The sequence below is a fragment of the Eutrigla gurnardus genome (assembly GCF_963514095.1).
Source record: "Eutrigla gurnardus genome assembly, chromosome: 7".
Classification (NCBI taxonomy): Eukaryota; Metazoa; Chordata; class Actinopteri; order Perciformes; family Triglidae; genus Eutrigla; species Eutrigla gurnardus.
The window spans coordinates 23,922,260-23,942,487 of record NC_139921.1 but is presented as its reverse complement, the minus strand read 5'-3'; the positions used below and the strand labels follow the sequence as shown (position 1 = coordinate 23,942,487).

Genomic DNA, 20,228 nt, shown 5'->3' with positions numbered 1-20,228 from the left:
GTAAGTGTCTTCAATCCAGAATGCAGTGTAAGTGTCTTCAATCCAGAATGCAGTCTAAGTGTCTTCAATCCAGAATGCAGTGAAAGTGTCTTCATCCAGAATGCAGTGTAAGTGTCTTCAATCCAGAATGCAGTGAAAGTGTCTTCATCCAGAATGCAGTGTAAGTATCTTCAATCCAGAATGCAGTGTAAGTGTCTTCAATCCAGAATGCAGTGTAAGTGTCTTCAATCCAGAATGCAGTCTAAGTGTCTTCAATCTAGAATGCAGTGAAAGTGTCTTCATCCAGAATGCAGTGTAAGTGTCTTCAATCCAGAATGCAGTGTAAGTGTCTTCAATCCAGAATGCAGTGTAAGTGTCTTCAATCCAGAATGTAGTCTAAGTGTCTTCAATCCAGAATGCAGTGAAAGTGTCTTCATCCAGAATGCAGTGTAAGTGTCTTCAATCCAGAATGCAGTGTAAGTGTCTTCAATCCAGAATGCAGTCTAAGTGTCTTCAATCCAGAATGCAGTCTAAGTGTCTTCAATCCAGAATACAAGGTCCTTTAATAAGTCAGTTAGTCAACAAAAAGAAAATATTCAAGTTTAGTCATTCAGAAGTCCTACCACACCGGTGAACTCCAAGTGTGAGAGAAAGGATAGGTGATCCTTCCTGCAGGATAAACCCTGTATCAGCTCTAATTCTCCTTCGTCAAGGAGAATTCAGAATCCAAATCCAAATCAAGTCATCCCAGGAAAAAACCTAGCCTGTGTAAAACAAGGCTATTACTTCTTATGTCATGAATTCAATCTATGGCCATAATGAATATCATAACAAACTCTCAAAATACTATTGTAATTCAGTAGTATTCAACTCTTGAATGCTTAGCTTTTTAACCATGAATTATGATTAATATTAAGTCCTGAACTAGTCTAAATGACATCAAATCATATACATCACATTCACATTCAAGCATATTTCAAGTACACATCAATGTTCTCCTTAACAGGCTACATATTCATATTAAACACCAGCAGCGCACAATGACGCAGCTGCGCTGCACATGTACAGCATATAACACACATGTACAGAAATATCCATCACACCTTGTTATAACTACAGCATGAACATTACTTTTATATAGTAGCAAAGCAACACATACTCTCCGTGACAGCGCACGTTGCCTTCAGTCTGTTGAGAGCAGAGAAATCATTTCCATAGAGAGGAGGCTTTGCATCGTCAGCTGATCCTCCAGTGAACTGAGAAGCTTTATAGTCCTGTGAGTTCAACACTGCAGGACTCAGATCTGTCAGTCAACACAGCAGAGACCACAACCACCATGACTCTCATCACCATCCTCATCTGGACGCTGGCCTGCTGCTGGTTTACAGGTTCGTTGGCTCGGCAACATCTCAAACACGACGCCTCGCCTTTTCTCTCCTTTCCTTCTGCTGATGAATGAATGATTTGTTTTGTCCTGCAGGATGCAGCGGTCAGGTGACTGTGACTCAGCCTCCAGTAGTGACATCTACTCCAGGATCCACTGTCGCTCTCACCTGTAAGACTAGTCAACGTGTTGGCACATATAGTGATGGAGTAAGGGCTTTGTCCTGGTTTCAACAGAAATCTGGACAGCCTCCAAAGCTCCTGATATATCGCGTTAGCACACTTTACTCAGGAACACCATCTCGGTTTAGTGGCAGTGGAAGCAGCTCTGACTTCACTTTGACCATCAGTGGAGTTCAGGCGGAAGATGCTGGAGATTACTACTGTGTGGGTGACTTTGGTGGCGGTGCATTCACACAGTGAGTTGTCGCCGTACAAAAACCTCCTTCAGTGTGACTGAAGTGAGAACGGCCTGCTGCAGGTGCAGAGGGTTGTTGAAGAGACGGTGATGAGAATAACTGGTCCAGTGAACACAACACCAAGCAGAGTCACCAAGCAGAACCACAATGACTCTAAATAAAACTGAAACAGACTCACAGACGCTCTTAAAGGTTAAAATCTTGTTGCACTATAGCCGCTCATAAAGTCCTCAACAGTGTCTCTACTGATAGCTGCACAAAACGATGGAATATAAAAACAGTACACAGAAAAAAAAGAACCAATTCATTGGTAAATGATTTTATTCTTAAAATGTAGTTCATATTAAATATCACAAACTAATAAGAAAGCTTGTGTACTATCAGGTGTAATATCAGATATGATGCTGAGATGATCAACAGGACATTTTTCATAATGAACATGACCTAAAAGAAACACAGAGACACTGACTTCTTATAATCCACAGTTTTATTTTAGGATGGTATAACCTTTTTGATGTATGAATCATTTAAAATGTTTATTTCTTAAAGTAATGAACATAAAGAAGATTATGGAAAATATCAGTTTTAAAAAAATTCAGCATTCACTTTAAAAGCCTGAATAGAAAGCTGTGAAATTAGAATGATGTAATCTGGAATGTTATTGTGTACAATTTAAGTTTAAAATAAAAATAAATAATCATTAGCCTATCAAGCTAGCTAAGCTAGCTAGCTTGACCTCCTGGCATATGTACTTACGGCTTCTTCGTTCCCTCCTTGTTGTTGTTGGTGGAAATTCTCAAGTTGAAATCGACGCGCAAATCGCAACGGACGACGACGACGAACGCAAGTTTTGAACGTTTTTAGTTGTTGAAATGAAATCACACACACTCTTCACACACTCCCGTGTGACATACCTCAGGCGGGATTCGAACCCGCTTCCCCGCGACGCTGGTCTGCGTTCTTAATCGCTGGACCACCTCTGGCACGGCTCCAAGAAGCAGAGACAGAAGATGAGAGTGAAGCTGCAGAGGCACGACGTTGACGGCCTGAGACCTGGTCTGGTGTTCTTTAGGGCGGTCCTACAGGTTCCTCAGGTGGTTCTACTGTTCTTTCAGGAGGTTTCAGTGCGGGTCGTTCTGGAGGTTCTAGGATCCTTCAAGATGTTCTAGTGGTCATGGAGGAGCATCTCTTTTAACACACTGGAACCTGTTGTACTTCTTCTCTGTGTGACAGTTTACCTCTCAGACCATCAGGTGGCTCAACTGTTAGAAACACAGCTTCATCGTCTGCATATCGGTGCTCCAAACTCCACTGTTTGTTCTTTCTCTATGATTTAGAGTAACTTTTTGAACATGAAGTTGTTTTGATGTTATGCTGCTTGTCTGGACTTTGGCCTTGAGGTCAGGAATCAGGGTTTTCACTCTGAGGATGTGGGTTCAAATCCAGGTTTAGGTCAAGATTGTCTGAATGTTCTGTTTCATATTTGTTTTTTTTAAATGTCAGAAAATCTATTCCTCTCATGTTTTATGCTGTAAATCTGTGATGAACACAAAAATGCTTTGAAGCACAATTCCTGGTGAGTTCAGTACAAAGGATTCCCACACCGGGACTCAAAACCCAGACCACCTGGGTCTAAACCAGAAGTCCTAACCACCAGACCATCTAGGACACATGTTATCCACGACTGCTTTTACCTGTAAATCATGAGACAAGCAGCTCAATGTAGCTCCACAACAAAACGATGGTAAAGTCAAAGGAGAGACAGAGACAGGAAGTCTTTATTTATTTATTTATTTCGGGCATGTCAGTTAAATCATCATCACACATCTTTATTCAAATAATACAATACACATGGCCGAAAGGGAAAGCGGGAGAAGCCAAGGCTTATCTAGTCCCGCCCTTTACCCACAGGATAAAATCGTCATCATAATATTATCTTATCTTTAGCATTTTCCATTTGACATAACATTTTCTTTTACTTGTGACATTTGACATAACATGTTACAGCAGTAGGTCGTCCAGAGAGCTGTACTCCCTGCTACGTACAACTGACATCGTACCATACAAGCTTCTCAGGTTCAACTTATTGTTTGGGTACAGAATGTTCATTAGTTATTCTCCCATCCCGACACAACACCATGTCTGCTGATTCGTGCCTCAGACCTTTTTCAACTCTCATGCAATAATCTGTACCGGTCAACGGTTGAATATACATACTTCTTCTTAAAGCCACTTAGTGTTGCTGATTTCTTGACTTCTTCTTCTAACACATTCCATTGTCTAACACCTGTGACCGATAAGGAAAAGAATGTTAACGTAGTTCGTACCTTCCTTTGCCTGAAAATCATGTTCCCTCTAAGATTGTGTCTCTCTCTGTCTAGGAACAGTATTTGCAGGTTCTGGGGGAGAGTTCTGTTAGAAACTTGGTACATCATTTGTGCTGTGCGATAGTTTATTAAGTCATATAGTTTGAGTTTTCTCGATTTGATAAATAAGTGATTGGTGTGTGCCCTGTAGTTGGCGTAGTGTAAGATTCTCAAGGCTCTTTTTTGGAGAATTAACAAGGGCTGTGTGGAGCCTTTATATGTGTGTCCCCACACCTCTGCACAGTATTGCAGGTGCAGAGAGACTAGTGCGCAGTATAACAGATGAAGTGCTTTTTGATTTAGTATTTTTTGTACTTTCCAAAGTATGGACACACTCCTGGCCAACTTCCTCTTTAATTGTGTTATGTGTGGCTTCCAACTTAACATGTCATCGATAATCACTCCCAGAACCTTATTCTCACGGACCCTCTCAATATTAACTCTGTTTACTTGAATGTTGGGACTGTTGTTGCAGCCTCTTTTCCCATATAGCATGTATTTAGTTTTACCAAGATTTAGTGATCATTTATTTATATTAAACCACACTTGAAGTTTGGCCATTTCCTGATTTACTGTTTCCACAAGTTGGTTCAAGTCACTCCCCGAACAGAAAATATTTGTGTCATCCGCGAATACTATTAATTATTTGACACTTTGTATATATCATTTATGTATAGTATAAACAGCTTTGGACTCAGAACTGACCCCTGTGGGACAAAAGTCAAAGTCTAAAAGTCTAAGTCCCATCTGAAGTTTTCTCTCTCAGCATCGATTGTCACGCTCCGGGTTTGTTTAGAGGTCAACTTGTCTTTGTCAACATTTTTCTAGGTTTTCATTTTCGTTTCCCTAACTCTTGGCTTCTCTCGTGTCCTGTCAAGTGTCCTCCTGTGTGATTGCTTGTCCCGCCCTCATGTGTCTCACCTGTGTCCAGGTGTCCCCCCCCCTCGTCTACTTCAGCTGTGTGTTTCTCCGTCCTCCTGAGCCAGATGGTCTTTGGCCTCGTGGGAGAGATGCAGCTTTCCTTCCTCTCGGACGTTTGTGCCGTTATCTTCACCGACTGCCTTCCTGTGTACCGAACCTGAACTGGTTTATTGAACACTGAGCCTCGGCACTGCAACCTTGTCTGTCTGCATGTGTGGGTCCTGTCTTCTCTGTCTGATGGATAGAGGTGAAGTTTCTGCAGAATCCTCCCTCAGTTTCACATCTCTGTATTATTGTATTGTAATGTAGAATTATGAATTTTTATGAGATGAATCCAAAGCTTTATTTTTCTGCAGGGAGTAGAACCAGTTGATATGAAACCATTTAATTCTTTACTTCTCTTAATAAAATAAAACACCAAACACTTCATCATGTTATTCATCAGTGAAAGCTTTATTATTATAAAAAGACAGTTATTAAACACATCTACTTGCTGAGCTACACACATTACTCTCTAGCTACTTTACAGCAGTCACACAAGGCTTTATAGTTTCCTCTACAAACGTTGTCCTCAGATTGTTCAGAGCAGCAGGTGTGTTCCCCCTGCTCCCCCCATGCAGAGCTCCTGTCCTGGCCTCCATCCAGACCCTCTAGGCCTTACACTGGCTCCTGTGGAGGGACTGCATCTGGTTGTGGTTGTGATGGAGGACCTTGCAGGAGTACAGCTCTCCTGCCATCCAGCGCTCCTGGCTCAGGCTCAGGGTGCTGCTGCTGCTGTAGAGTCCGCTCTTCTCCTCCTCTGAGCTGCTCAGGACCCCCTCCGTCACCTCGGTGCCGTCCACCTCCCAGCTCACCACGGCTCCCTGAGGAGAGTAGCCGGTCAGCAGGCAGGCCAGCGTGGCCGAGCCCCCAGAGAGCTCCTTAGAGGAGGGGGGAAGCAGGGAGACTGAGGGCCGGATCATGGAGCCAGCTGGAGGGGAGAGCAGAGACACACGAGGAGCAGATTAACTTCCACTGTAGGAAAGACAGCTGAACATGACAGAGGTGACGTTACTGAGGGTTAGCTGTGTGCATGATGCTGTGGTCACACAGAGACATGGGATGGAGGGAGGATTTAACAAATACAACGCTGACTGGAGTTCTGTCATTTACAGGAACCAATCTTCTCCTGCGGCTCTCCTCATTAAATCATTATAGAATCATATACAATGTGACTGAGGAGTCATTGGAATAGAAAAGTTTCATTAATCATCTGTAAACTGTAAGCAGTGAAAGACTTTGACATCTGTCTGTTTCACTTCCTTTTCATCACTTTGAACCAACGAACCGTGAACACAAACTGCAGCGACACTGAATGTACAATAAACCCTCTTATTTGTTTGATCAACATTAGATTTTATAACGTACAGCTAACACACTAACAGATGTTTCAATGTTACAAAAAAAAATACTGCATCTACTTCACCAAAACATAATCTATAATAGGAAATTAATATGCAGTGTTTTCCTAAACTCCAATATCAGCCTAGATTAATGAATAATAAATATCCAAAAAGTATAAATGATCCAAAATAATGATTTGGTTCATCACATTTACTTTTGACAAAGCGATTATAATATTGAACGTTGTAGAAATCATAAATCTGTGATACTTACAGTTAACGATGAGTTTGGTTCCTCCACCAAAAGTGTACCACAGTGATACAACCTCGTTAAGTGGCCGTACAAAAACCTCCTGCACTGTGAACAAGCATCTGTCCACTGAAAACAGAGTTATTTTATAGTAAGAATGCATAATTAATCATTTATTTTCATTAAGTAATGATTTATCTCCTATTCCTTCAACGTCTACATCTTTTTTAATCATTTTATTGTACATTTGTAAATTTGAGAGACAAATCTATCCACTGAAAACACTTTTTCTAATAAAATAGAAATAATTATATTTAATTGAATCTACAAAATCTTTCAAATGATATGGATTTAAACTTATTGTAAATAAAATTGATTATATGGTTTTTTTTTATAACTTTTCTACTCCAGAGAGAAAAGATTACATCCTCCTCATAAGTCATATTTTCAGTCTTATTTAAGTTCATACATGGTTAAATGAACATGATGCTTATAGATAATGATGATTTACAAAATCATATGATGAAAAAGTGAAATATCTGATAGATTTGCATTAAATCCTGTCAGTAAATGAACAGCAGACAAACGTTTCATACCAACCACAGTGAACACAAACGTATCCTTAAATCCTCAACTGCACTTTTAATGTGAGTGTTTTCCTCTGTTCCATTAAGATCCTCCATGTTGTTCATCCGAGCCGTATTCCTCCTGATTTCGTGTCCCACGTTGCCTTCAGTCTGTTGAGAGCAGAGAAATCATTTCCATAGAGAGGAGGCTTTGCATCGTCAGCTGATCCTCCAGTGAACTGAGAAGCTTTATAGTCCTGTGAGTTCAACACTGCAGGACTCAGATCTGTCAGTCAACACAGCAGAGACCACAACCACCATGACTCTCATCACCATCCTCATCTGGACGCTGGCCTGTTGCTGGTTTACAGGTTCGTTGGCTCGGCAACATCTCAAACACGACGCCTCGCCTTTTCTCTCCTTTCCTTCTGCTGATGAATGAATGATTTGTTTTGTCCTGCAGGATGCAGCGGTCAGGTGACTGTGACTCAGCCTCCAGTAGTGACATCTACTCCAGGATCCACTGTCGCTCTCACCTGTAAGACTAGTCAACGTGTTGTTGGTGGAACTTATTTGTCCTGGTATCAACAGAAATCTGGACAGCCTCCAAAGCTCCTGATATATTACGTTAGCACACGTCAATCAGGAACACCATCTCGGTTTAGTGGCAGTGGAAGCAGCTCTGACTTCACTTTGACCATCAGTGGAGTTCAGGCTGAAGATGCAGCAGTTTATTACTGTCAGAGTCTCCATATCATAAACAGTGCTTCGGTGTTCACACAGTGATTTGTCGTCGTACAAAAACCTCCCTCAGTCAGACTGCAGAGAAGCTGAGCTGTTCCAGCAGGAACCTTCTGCAGCTGCTGAGGAGACACAGACCAGTGAACACAGAGCTGACACAAACCTCACCAAGCACACACTACATATTCACCCTAATAGACACATGACACATTTCAGATCTATCTTCCAATTCAGAAATAGAAAATTGACATCAAGATGCATTTTTCACATCAGCAGAACTGTTTCATAATTCATTCCACTATCTCCTACTCAGTCCCTTCACTTTGATTAGAAGATGTTCATTTTCCACATGGAAGTCTCAGTAAAACACATAAAACTACTTTCAGAATATAAACAAAGCACATTTACTCAAGTGCTGTGTTTAAGTACATGTTTGTGTGTCCGGGTTTAAAAAGGTCACAAAGGAACAGACAAACATCGGAAACTTTGCGTCACTTTTGCAGCTTTCGTTGATGTTGCTGCGAACTGAACCAGGATCAGCATCTTTCAAAAAGACACTCGGAGCAGAGCCTGAATTCACCAAAACGCCTCAGAGGAGGAAATGAATCTGAACTGAACAAAAGTTCTCTGAGTGACACGTTTGGTTTCTTCTTTTAGGACAAATAGCAAAAGCATGTCATCAACTTTATCAACTTAAGATTCAACCTGTTTCACACTGATGTTTTTGGAACGCTTGATGACAACTTGATGAAAGAGCTTTTTCACAAAAAGCAGAGTAATATTATTTATTTATCCATAAACACAACTTTGACATTGATTGAAGAATGACAGTCCCTTTAAGGGATTATTACCCATTTAAAAAACCTTAACCCAATGCAGATAATCCTTTAACCTTCAGAGGAAAGTAAGGACATGCTCAAAATACAAGCCACAAGAAACTAAAGGATTTGAGGGCTTAAACAAATCTTGAATGGAGAAGATAAGCAAGTGTGCAGTTTTCTAGCATTCCCCCTGAGACCTCTATAGTATCACAGCTGAAGCATCCAGATTAGACTGATGTCATGATCAGGAGAAGAGCAAAGGGCTGTACAAATTAAATGTCATGGTAATATGGAGTCAGCCAGAAGAGGGCGGCCTGTATCTATTTACCAGCAAAGGCAGAAGGAGCAGAGAGATGCAGAGTCCAACGTTTCTTCTGAATCAGTCCACAGGGAGATGTAGCCTCTACTTCCTCCACCTCCTCTCTCCCTTTCACGTCCACAACCACAGCTGGGCCCAAACGGGTTTTGCATGATTTGAATGCATCGCTGCTCCTCGCAGTTTTAAGTTCTCGTGTCACCGTGAGTCTGAACTGTTTTCTCGTACTCACACTGAAAACTGCTTCAGGATGATGTTGCCAATAACTCTGATTGTCATGCTGGGTTTTCTGAGTCAGGGTGAGAGGTTTTGAAGACATATGTGATCATTTTTGCAGCTGATGTCTTCTCATGTTTGCGTCCAACTTTCTCTTCAAATGTCACAGAGAAATAATCATACGACCATCTCCTCTACTAACAGATGTATTAGATACTTAAAATATCAAGACGGTATTTTTCTTGTTGAATATGTAAAAGAAATACAAAAACAGGCTCATTATGATCCAGTTTTATTTAATGATGGTTTATGGTTCATGCTACATTCTTGATGAATAAATCGTTTCTCTTTGTGTGAAACAAATAAAACTCAGAGAAATCGTTCCCATATAGAGGAGGCTTTATTTATTGAACTATTTGTTTATTTAATAGGGACAGTGCATATTTATGGACATCAGTTTAAATACACAATGTAAATACTCGATAGTACAATGGCTAGTTTTCATCTATTGTACCCAGGCAGAAAACATAGAAAACATAAAAACAAAGTAACATACATACAACACCCTCATATTTAATCTGAGGGTCAAGACAAACACTAACAACAACAGACAAGACAAGATGCAACAGGACATGTGAGTGACACACATAATGAAGTGTGTGATGCAGTTAAAAGTGAGTGCAGCTTTGATTTTCCCTGAGCCACAATTTTAAATGAGTCTTAAAGTTCATAAACGTGGGACGGTCCCGTATTATGAGGGGCAGGCAATTTGCATCGTCAGCTGATCCTCCAGTGAACTGAGAAGCTTTATAGTCCTGTGAGTTCAACACTGCAGGACTCAGATCTGTCAGTCAACACAGCAGAGACCACAACCACCATGACTCTCATCACCATCCTCATCTGGACGCTGGCCTGCTGCTGTTTTACAGGTTCGTTGGCTCGGCAACATCTCAAACACGACGCCTCGCCTTTTCTCTCCTTTCCTTCTGCTGATGAATGAATTATTTGTTTTGTCCTGCAGGATGCAGCGGTCAGGTGACTGTGACTCAGCCTCCAGTAGTGACATCTACTCCAGGATCCACTGTCGCTCTCACCTGTAAGACTAGTCAACCTGTTTACAATAATAATTGGTTGTCCTGGTATCAACAGAAATCTGGACAGCCTCCAAAGCTCCTGATATATTACGCTAGCACACGTTACTCAGGAACACCGTCTCGGTTTAGTGGCAGTGGAAGCAGCTCTGACTTCACTTTGACCATCAGTGGAGTTCAGGCTGAGGATGCAGCAGTTTATTACTGTCAGAGTTACCATAGTGGGCCAGTGTTCACACAGTGATATAGAGCCGTACAAAAACCTCCTCCAGTGTGACTGAAGTGAGAACGGCCTGCTGCAGGTGCAGAGGGTTGTTGAAGAGACGGTGATGAGAATAACTGGTCCAGTGAACACAACACCAAGCAGAGTCACCAAGCAGAACCACAATGACTCTAAATAAAACTGAAACAGACTCACAGACGCTCTTCCACATGCAGTTTTAAACTCATATTCTTATCAGTTCATTCAGTCTCTTTATGAGTGAGATGGTCAGGTTCAATTCTTCTCAGACTAGCAAATTTTTCCAATTTATTAGTCATAATATAAAAAAACATTCATTTTCTACTTCAAAATATAGTATTCTCTTCAAATGTCACAGCAAAATAAACATACGACTATTAGCTTTCATTTTCTGCAGGGAGTAGTACTAGTAGTTGTATTCTTTAAAAATGCCATCTCCTCGTTACCACCTCTAAACCCATGTCATGCTGATGATCTTGTAAACATCTTTAATTCCAAAATTCTGAATGTAATAGATGTCATTGCACCTGCTACGGTTAAAACAATTTCTGGTAAGCAAAAGGCACCCTGGAGAAAAGCTGCTGTTGTGACAGCCCAGAGAAGAGAGGCAGGAAGGCTGAACGAATCCTCTCGGAGTACTAAACTTCATATTCACCATGACATCTATAAAGAGAGCCTCCGGGCCTACAATTTAGTCTTAAAAAGTGCGAGAGAAACATTCTTCTCCAATATCATAAACAACAACACTAATAAGGGGAAAACCCTATTTGCAACTGTTGACAGACTGACCAACCCCCCAACACAAATACCAGCTAAACTCCATTCCACGCAGAAATGCAATGAGTTTGCATTCTTTTATACTAATAAAATTGAAGGCATCAGACGCGCCATCAATATCTCAAACAAAAAAGTTGGATCACCACCCTGTTCAGGCAAAAGTAACACAGCAATGATGGCAAGCTTTAATGCCATAGACTCTAAAACTCTAGTGGAAACGGTGACAAATCTAAAATCATCCACCTGCTGCCTTGATGCTTTACCTGCCAACTTTTTTAAGAATGTTTTTGACTGCCTATCAATAGACGTATTGCAAGTAGTTAATAACTCCATTCAATCAGGCAATTTCCCAAAGGCCTTCAAAACTGCAGTCATTAAACCTCTTCTAAAAAAGCGGAGCCTAGATGCCTCTATTATCAACAACTACAGACCAATTTCAAATCTACCCTTCATAAGTAAAATAATTGAGAAAGTTGTCCTCCAACAACTAAATCACTTCCTGGCTTCAACTGGCTGCCACAACAACTTCCAGTCAGGATTTCGACCTTTTCATAGCACCGAGACGGCCCTTATTAAAGTTGTAAATAACATCCGTCTCAACACAGACTCTCGCAAAACTTCAATATTAATGCTATTAGACCTCAGTGCTGCATTTGACACTGTCGACCACTCAATACTTTTGGACAGGTTGGAAAATTGGGTGGGGCTCTCAGGCACAGTCTTAAACTGGTTCAAGTTATATCTACAAGATAGGAACTATTTTGTTTCCATTGGCGACTTTGTATCAGAACCTACCAATGTAACGTGTGGAGTCCCCCAAGGTTCAATCTTGGGGCCGACTTTATTCAACATCTACATGCTCCCACTAGGACAAATCATGCAAAATAATAACATTGACCATTGCTATGCCGATGACACCCACATCTATGTAGCACTATCACCAAACGACTATCGCCCCATAGATCTTCTGTGCCAGTGCATTGAGCAAGTCAAAGACTGGATGTGCCAAAACTTCCCTCAACTAAATGAGGACAAAACTGAGATAATTGTTTTTGGTGCTAAAAAAGAAAGGTTTAAAGTAATTCAACACCTTCACTCTCTGTCCCTGAAAACCTCAAACAAAGCCAGAAATCTTGGGGTTATTATGGATTCTGATTTACATTTCGACAGTCACATTAAATCAGTAAGAAAATCAGCCTACCATCACCTCAAAAATGTAGCAAGACTTAGAGGGCTCATGTCAGCACAGGACTTAGAAAAATTTGTACATGCCTTTATTACTAGTAGGCTAGACTACTGTAATGGTCTCCTTGCAGGTCTTCCAAAAAAAACTGTCAGGCAGCTACAGCTTGTTCAGAACGCTGCTGCTAGAGTTCTTACAAAGACCAAAAAATGTGAGCACATTACACCAATTCTTAAATCCTTACATTGGCTCCCTGTATGTCAGAGGATTGATTTCAAAGTCCTCCTGCTCACATATAAATCACTACATGGTCTAGGGCCGAAGTATATCACTGATATGCTCCCACTACATAAGCCTTCTAGACCACTAAGATCTTCTGAGACCAATCTGTTAGTGATTCCCAGAGTAAACAACAATCACGGAAGAGCATCATTTAGTGCAACAAATGGCTGGAATAAACTTCCTGAAGATGTAAGACTTGCCCCATCTCTGACCACTTTTAAAACTAGACTGAAAACTTTTATGTTCACCATAGCTTTCTGCTAAATCTTTTAATGTCTGCACTGTTTTTAATTATTGCAAATATGTTTTTTTATTCTCCTTGTCTTTCTGTAATGCATTTTAATTTTGCCTTTATTTTCTTTTAATTCTTTTTTTTCACTTTATTGTATGACATGTCATGATGTGAAGCACTTTGAGTCTGCCTTGTGGATGAAATGTGCTATACAAATAAAGTTGCCTTGCCTTGCCTAAAAATAACACAGAGACACTGACTTCTTATAATCCACAGTTTTATTTTAGGATGGTATAACCTTTTTGAATGTATCAATAATTTAAAATGTTTATTTCGTAAAGTAATGAACATAAAGAAGATTATGGAAAATCAGCTTTCCTTCCTCTCGGACGTTTGTGCCGTTATCTTCACCGACTGCCTTCCTGTGTACCGAACCTGAACTGGTTTATTGAACACTGAGCCTCGGCACTGCAACCTTGTCTGTCTGCATGTGTGGGTCCTGTCTTCTCTGTCTGATGGATGGAGGTGAAGTTTCTGCAGAATCCTCCCTCAGTTTCACATCTCTGTATTATTGTATTGTAATGTAGAAATATCGATTTTTATAAGATGAATCCAAAGCTTTAATTTTCTGCAGGGAGTAGAACCAGTTGATATGAAACCATTTAATTTCTTACTTCTCTTAATAAAATAAAACACCAAACACTTCATCATGTTATTCATCAGTGAAATCTTTATTATTATAAAAAGACAGTTATTAAACGCACACATCTACTTGCTGAGCTACACACATTACTCTCTAGCTACTTTACAGCAGTCACACAAGGCTTTATAGTTTCCTCTACAAACGTTGTCCTCAGATTGTTCAGAGCAGCAGGTGTGTTCCTCCTGCTCCCCCCATGCAGAGCTCCTGTCCTGGCCTCCATCCAGACCCTCTAGGCCTTACACTGGCTCCTGTGGAGGGACTGCATCTGGTTGTGGTTGTGATGGAGGACCTTGCAGGAGTACAGCTCTCCTGCCATCCAGCGCTCCTGGCTCAGGCTCAGGGTGCTGCTGCTGCTGTAGAGTCCGCTCTTCTCCTCCTCTGAGCTGCTCAGGACCCCCTCTGTCACCTCGGTGCCGTCCACCTCCCAGCTGACCACGGCTCCCTGAGGAGAGTAGCCGGTCAGCAGGCAGGCCAGCGTGGCCGAGCCCCCAGAGAGCTCCTTAGAGGAGGGGGGAAGCAGGGAGACTGAGGGCCGGATCATGGAGCCAGCTGGAGGGGAGAGCAGAGACACACGAGGAGCAGATTAACTTCCACTGTAGGAAAGACAGCTGAACATGACAGAGGTGACGTTACTGAGGGTTAGCTGTGTGCATGATGCTGTGGTCACACAGAGACATGGGATGGAGGGAGGATTTAACAAATACAACGCTGACTGGAGTTCTGTCATTTACAGGAACCAATCTTCTCCTGCGGCTCTCCTCATGAAATCATTATAGAATCATATACAATGTGACTGAGGAGTCATTGGAATAGAAAAGTTTCATTAATCATCTGTAAACTGTAAGCAGTGAAAGACTTTGACATCTGTCTGTTTCACTTCCTTTTCATCACTTTGAACTAACGGACCGTGAACACAAACTGCAGCGACACTGAATGTACAATAAACCCTCTTATTAGTTTGATCAACATTAGATTTTATAACGTACAGCTAACACACTAACAGATGTTTCAATGTTACAAAATAAAATACTGCATCTACTTCACCAAAACATAATCTATAATAGGAAAATAATATGCAGTGTTTTCCTAAACTCCAATATCAGCCTAGATTAATGAATAATAAATATCCAAAAAGAATAAATGATCCAAAATAATGATTTGGTTCATCACATTTACTTTTGACAAAGCGATTATAATATTGAACGTTGTAGAAATCATAAATCTGTGATACTTACAGTTAGCGATGAGTTTGGTTCCTCCACCAAAAGTCCACCACAGTGATACAACCTCGTTAAGTGGCCGTACAAAAACCTCCTGCACTGTGAACAAGCATCTGTCCACTGAAAACAGAGTTATTTTATAGTAAGAATGCATAAATAATCATTTATTTTAATCAAGTAATGATTTATCTCCTATTCCTTCAACTTCTACATGTTTTTTAAGAATTGTATAGCATATTTTTAAATTTGAGAGACAAATCTATCCACTGAAATCACTTTTTCTATTAATATAGAAATAATTATATTAAATTGAATCTACAAAATCTTTCAAATTATATGGATTTAAACTTATTGTTAAAATAAAGATTGATTATATGATTTTTTTTTTAACTTTTCTACTCCAGAGAGAAATGATTACATCCTCCTCATAAGTCATATTTTCAGTCTTATTTAAGTTCATACATGGTTAAATGAACATGATGCTTATAGATAATGATGATTTACAAAGTCATACGATGAAAAAGTGAAATATCTGATAGATTTCATTAAATCCTGTCAGTAAATGAACAGCAGACAAACGTTTCATACCAACCACAGTGAACACAAACGTATCCTTAAATCCTCAACTGCACTTTTAATGTGAGTGTTTTCCTCTGTTCCATTAAGATCCTCCATGTTGTTCATCCGAGCCGTATTCCTCCTGATTTCGTGTCCCACGTTGCCTTCAGTCTGTTGAGAGCAGAGAAATAATTTCCATAGAGAGGAGGCTTTGCATCGTCAGCTGATCCTCCAGTGAACTGAGAAGCTTTATAGTCCTGTGAGTTCAACACTGCAGGACTCAGATCTGTCAGTCAACACAGCAGAGACCACAACCACCATGACTCTCATCACCATCCTCATCTGGACGCTGGCCTGCTGCTGGTTTACAGGTTCGTTGGCTCGGCAACATCTCAAACACGACGCCTCGCCTTTTCTCTCCTTTCCTTCTGCTGATGAATGAATGATTTGTTTTGTCCTGCAGGATGCAGCGGTCAGGTGAGTGTGACTCAGCCTCCAGTAGTGACATCTACTCCAGGATCCACTGTCACTCTCACCTGTAAGACTAGTCAGCCTGTTTACACAAATAGTGGATATCAGTATTTGTCCTGGTATCAACAGAAATCTGGACAGCCTCCAAAGCTCCTGATATATCGCGCTAGCACACGTCAATCAGGAACACCATCTCGGTTTAGTGGCAGTGGAAGCAGCTCTGACTTCACTTTGACCATCAGTGGAGTTCAGGCTGAAGATGCAGCAGTTTATTACTGTCAGAGTTTCCACTATATAAACAGTGCCTATGTGTTCACACAGTGATTTGTCGTCGTACAAAAACCTCCCTCAGTCAGACTGCAGAGAAGCTGAGCTGTTCCAGCAGGAACCTTCTGCAGCTGCTGAGGAGACACAGACCAGTGAACACAGAGCTGACACAAACCTCACCAAGCACACACATTACTGGGATCTCTGCCTCTCACTTCAAAGTATTATTTCTTAACATTTTCAGATATTTCTCCAGTTTCATTATCAGCCCAACCTTGGTTCAGAGTGATCGGGCCTCCAGCTGCAACCGTGTTGTTTCTGCTCCAATTCAGGGAAATAGTTTTTTAATTCATGTGAAAAAAACATCAAACCATTGTTTAGACAAACTACTGTCTGTTCTTGTGTCTTGGTGCTAAAAGCAGTGTGACCTGGAACATTTTATACTTTTAAAGAAGTGTTTACCTTTTTAGTATTTGTTATCCCTTAAAATGTATCAACTTTTAATTAAATGCAAACAGACCGTTAAAATGCAGGAGACAGGTTTCCTCCATCATGTGTAATATGCAGGTGAAGGTCACATGATCAGCTCCTGAAGAGAGTGTAACGTTAAACAAAAGCAGACAGGAAGGCCTGTCTTGAATGATCCTGATAAACTGAACCAGGACTTAACTGTGGGTATTTTGCTGTATGCAGATGATACTGCGCTGTTGGCTGAATCAGAAGATGATTTACAGATTATGTTACATTTATTAAAGACCTGGTGTTACAGATGGAGGCTGTCAATAAATCAGAGTAAAACACAGATAATTCATTTTTGGAAAAAAAGGGTTCCAAGAAGTGGGAACATTTTCACTTTCTGGAACATGACATTGGAATATGAATCTGAGTACAAATATTTGGGATTCCCTCTTGATGAATTTATGACTTACGAAAATGGAATTAAACTCTTGGCTGGTTCAGCTAGCAGAGCTTTGGGGTCTGTTGTTAACAAGTTAAAATATGTAAAGACCTGGGATATTCCACTTACTCTCAACTGTATGATGCATGTGTTTCTCCTATTATGAATTATGCTGCAGGGATATGGGGATTTAAAGAAAGGTCAATTTCAGATGCAATACAAAACAGAGCTATACGTTGTTTTCTGGACATTCATAAAGTTGCTGCTCAGGGTGACATGGGTTGGATTCCTGGATCAATAAGGAGGAAATGTGAAATGATTAGACTGTGGAATGGTTTCATTAATATGTCAGATAATAGGATCAGTAAGAAGGTTTTCCTTTGGAGTGAAGTTCAGAATGGTCCATGGGCTGCAGAGCTTCATGCTGTCTTCAGAGAAGCTGAACTACAGTATATCTATAGAAATAATTTATCATGCAGTGGAAACACAATTAGAGAAAAGTTACTCTTTGGATTTGAAAAAAAGTGGTTAAATGACATCTTGTTAAAACCGAAATATCGAACATATATTCAAATCAAACATAACTATGCTACTGAATTTAATGTAAAAGCAAACTTAGGGAGAAATCAAAGATCCTTGTGTGCTCAGTTAAGAACAGGAATCCTTCCTCTGGCCCTTGAAGTCGGCAGATTTAAAAACATCCCAGAGGAACACAGACTTTGTGAACTTTGTGACTTAGGAGAGGTAGAAAATGAATCTCATTTGATTTTATATTGTCCTTTTTATGATGAGCTGAGAATACCTTTTTTCAACAAAATGTTTATTCAGTATCCTGAAATGTTTTGGAGCACTGATGATGACAGGATTGAAGGGTTGTTTAATTTCAATGTTTTTAAGTTAGCCTCTTTTGTTGCAAAAGCCTGGAAGAAACGTCAGGATGGTTTATTTTGTTAGTATTAGTGTTGTTAAGCATCTACTTTTGGTTTCTGGTCTTTTTGTTGTCTAATATTGGTGTCTTGTAAGCCCTTGTAAACACAAACTATACAAAGACTATTTGACAAATCCCTCTCCCCTGAACTTTAATATGTATTCAAAGTACAGAAATAAACTCAACCATATGTTGAGAAAATCTAAGAGAAATCATTACCAACAGAAATTGAATACATCAAAAAATGATATGAAGAAGACATGGGCCATTATTAATGAAGTTATCAACAAACCCTCATCAAAAATTAATTCTCAGAGCATATTTTATAACAACGATTCTAGTATTGAGGATCCCATTGAAATTGCTGAAGAATTCAATACTTATTTTGTCAATATTGGTCCCGCTTTGGCTGCAAAAATCCCTCTAACACCACTGTATTCTAACAGTACAGGACCTCCTTCCAGTCAATCAATGTTTCATTTTTCTACTGTGGATGAAAAAGAAATATGGGATATTGTATCAAGTCTAAAGTCAACAAGTGCTGGTTTTGATGATCTCAAAATGAAATTAGTGAAGCAGTGTCTCCCCACCATTGTAAAACCACTGTGTCATATTTTTAACTGTTCTCTTCAATCAGGTGTAGTACCAGACCAACTGAAATGGGCTAAGGTTATTCCCATATTTAAAAATGGGGATCCATCACTATTTTCAAATTATAGACCAATTTCTTTATTACCTTGCTTCTCCAAAATTCTTGAAAAAATTGTATATAATAGATTAATTGCACATCTTAAAGACAATAATTTATTGTATGATTATCAGTTTGATTTCCGTGCCAAACATTCTACCTCTATGGCCCTGGTCCAATTAGTTAACAGAATATCTACAGCTTTAGACAACAAGGAACTCACAATTGGAGTGTTCATTGATTTATCCAAGGCTTTTGATACCGTTGATCCGAATATATTATTAACTAAGCTTCAGGCTCATGGGGTTTCTGGGACTGAGCTTGATTGGTTTAAAAGTTATCTGTTCAACAGGAAACAGTATGTAGTATGGAATGGAGCTAACTCGACTTACAGTCATCTACAGTGTGGAGTTCCTCAAGGTTCCATACTTGGACCTCTTTTATTCCTTATTTATATTAATGATTTGCGTTTAATATCTGATGAAGCACTTTTTATTTTGTATGCCGATGACACAAATATTTTCATTACCGATAAAGATGAACACAAGTTGATAGATCGAATGAATAGCGTACTCGATCGGCTGGATAACTGGTTCAAATTCAACAAATTATCCCTTAATGTAGAGAAGTGTGCTTATATGATATTTAAGCCTAAAAATATTATTCTATCCGATCCTATCCAGCCAATTTTTATGGCGAACAATGCACTTGCTAATGTTTCCAATGTTAAGTTCCTTGGGGTTTTTATTGACCATAAGCTCAATTGGAAAAAACACATATCACAGGTGTCCAATAAATTGGCTAGAAACATTGGGGTTATTAGACGAGTAAGACACGTGCTGTCAAGGAAAATTTGTATGGATTTATATTACTGCCTTATTTATCCCTTTATATCCTATGGTAATATAGTATGGGCTAGTACATACAAAACCAGTGTAAATTCGATTTTTCTGTTACAGAAAAAATTTGTTAGATCTGTAACCAACTCCAGTTGGGACGCTCATAGTGCTCCATTATTTCGGAATCTGGAGTTGTTAAGCATATATGATGTGAATACTCTTCAGATCGGCACTTTTGTTTTCCAGTTTTTCAATAATTTACTTCCCTCTTCTTTTAACAGTTTTTTTTATAACCAGGTCACAGATCCATAGTCATCAGACCAGATCTCCTTCACCGGCAATTTTTCAGAACAAATCTGGGACAGTTTTCTATTAGGGACAGAGGTCCAGTCGTTTGGAACAGTTTTCCAGCTACTCTACGTAAACACTCATCTTTAGCTACTTTAAAAAAATATCTTAAAATGTACCTAATTTTAAAAGCCTATGATAA

General features: G+C 39.9%; 1 pseudogene across 1 annotated transcript; it reads right to left on the bottom strand.

Annotated features, from left to right (window-relative positions):
* Window positions 1–13,947: 13,947 nt before the first annotated feature.
* On the bottom strand, window positions 13,948–15,192 carry LOC311016005 (Ig lambda-1 chain C region pseudogene; annotated as a pseudogene). Its single transcript, XR_014599280.1, has 2 exons — window positions 15,105–15,192; window positions 13,948–14,418 (listed from the first exon to the last, which is right to left on the bottom strand). The product of XR_014599280.1 is annotated as an Ig lambda-1 chain C region pseudogene (transcript).
* Between the last annotated feature and the right edge of the window lie 5,036 nt (window positions 15,193–20,228).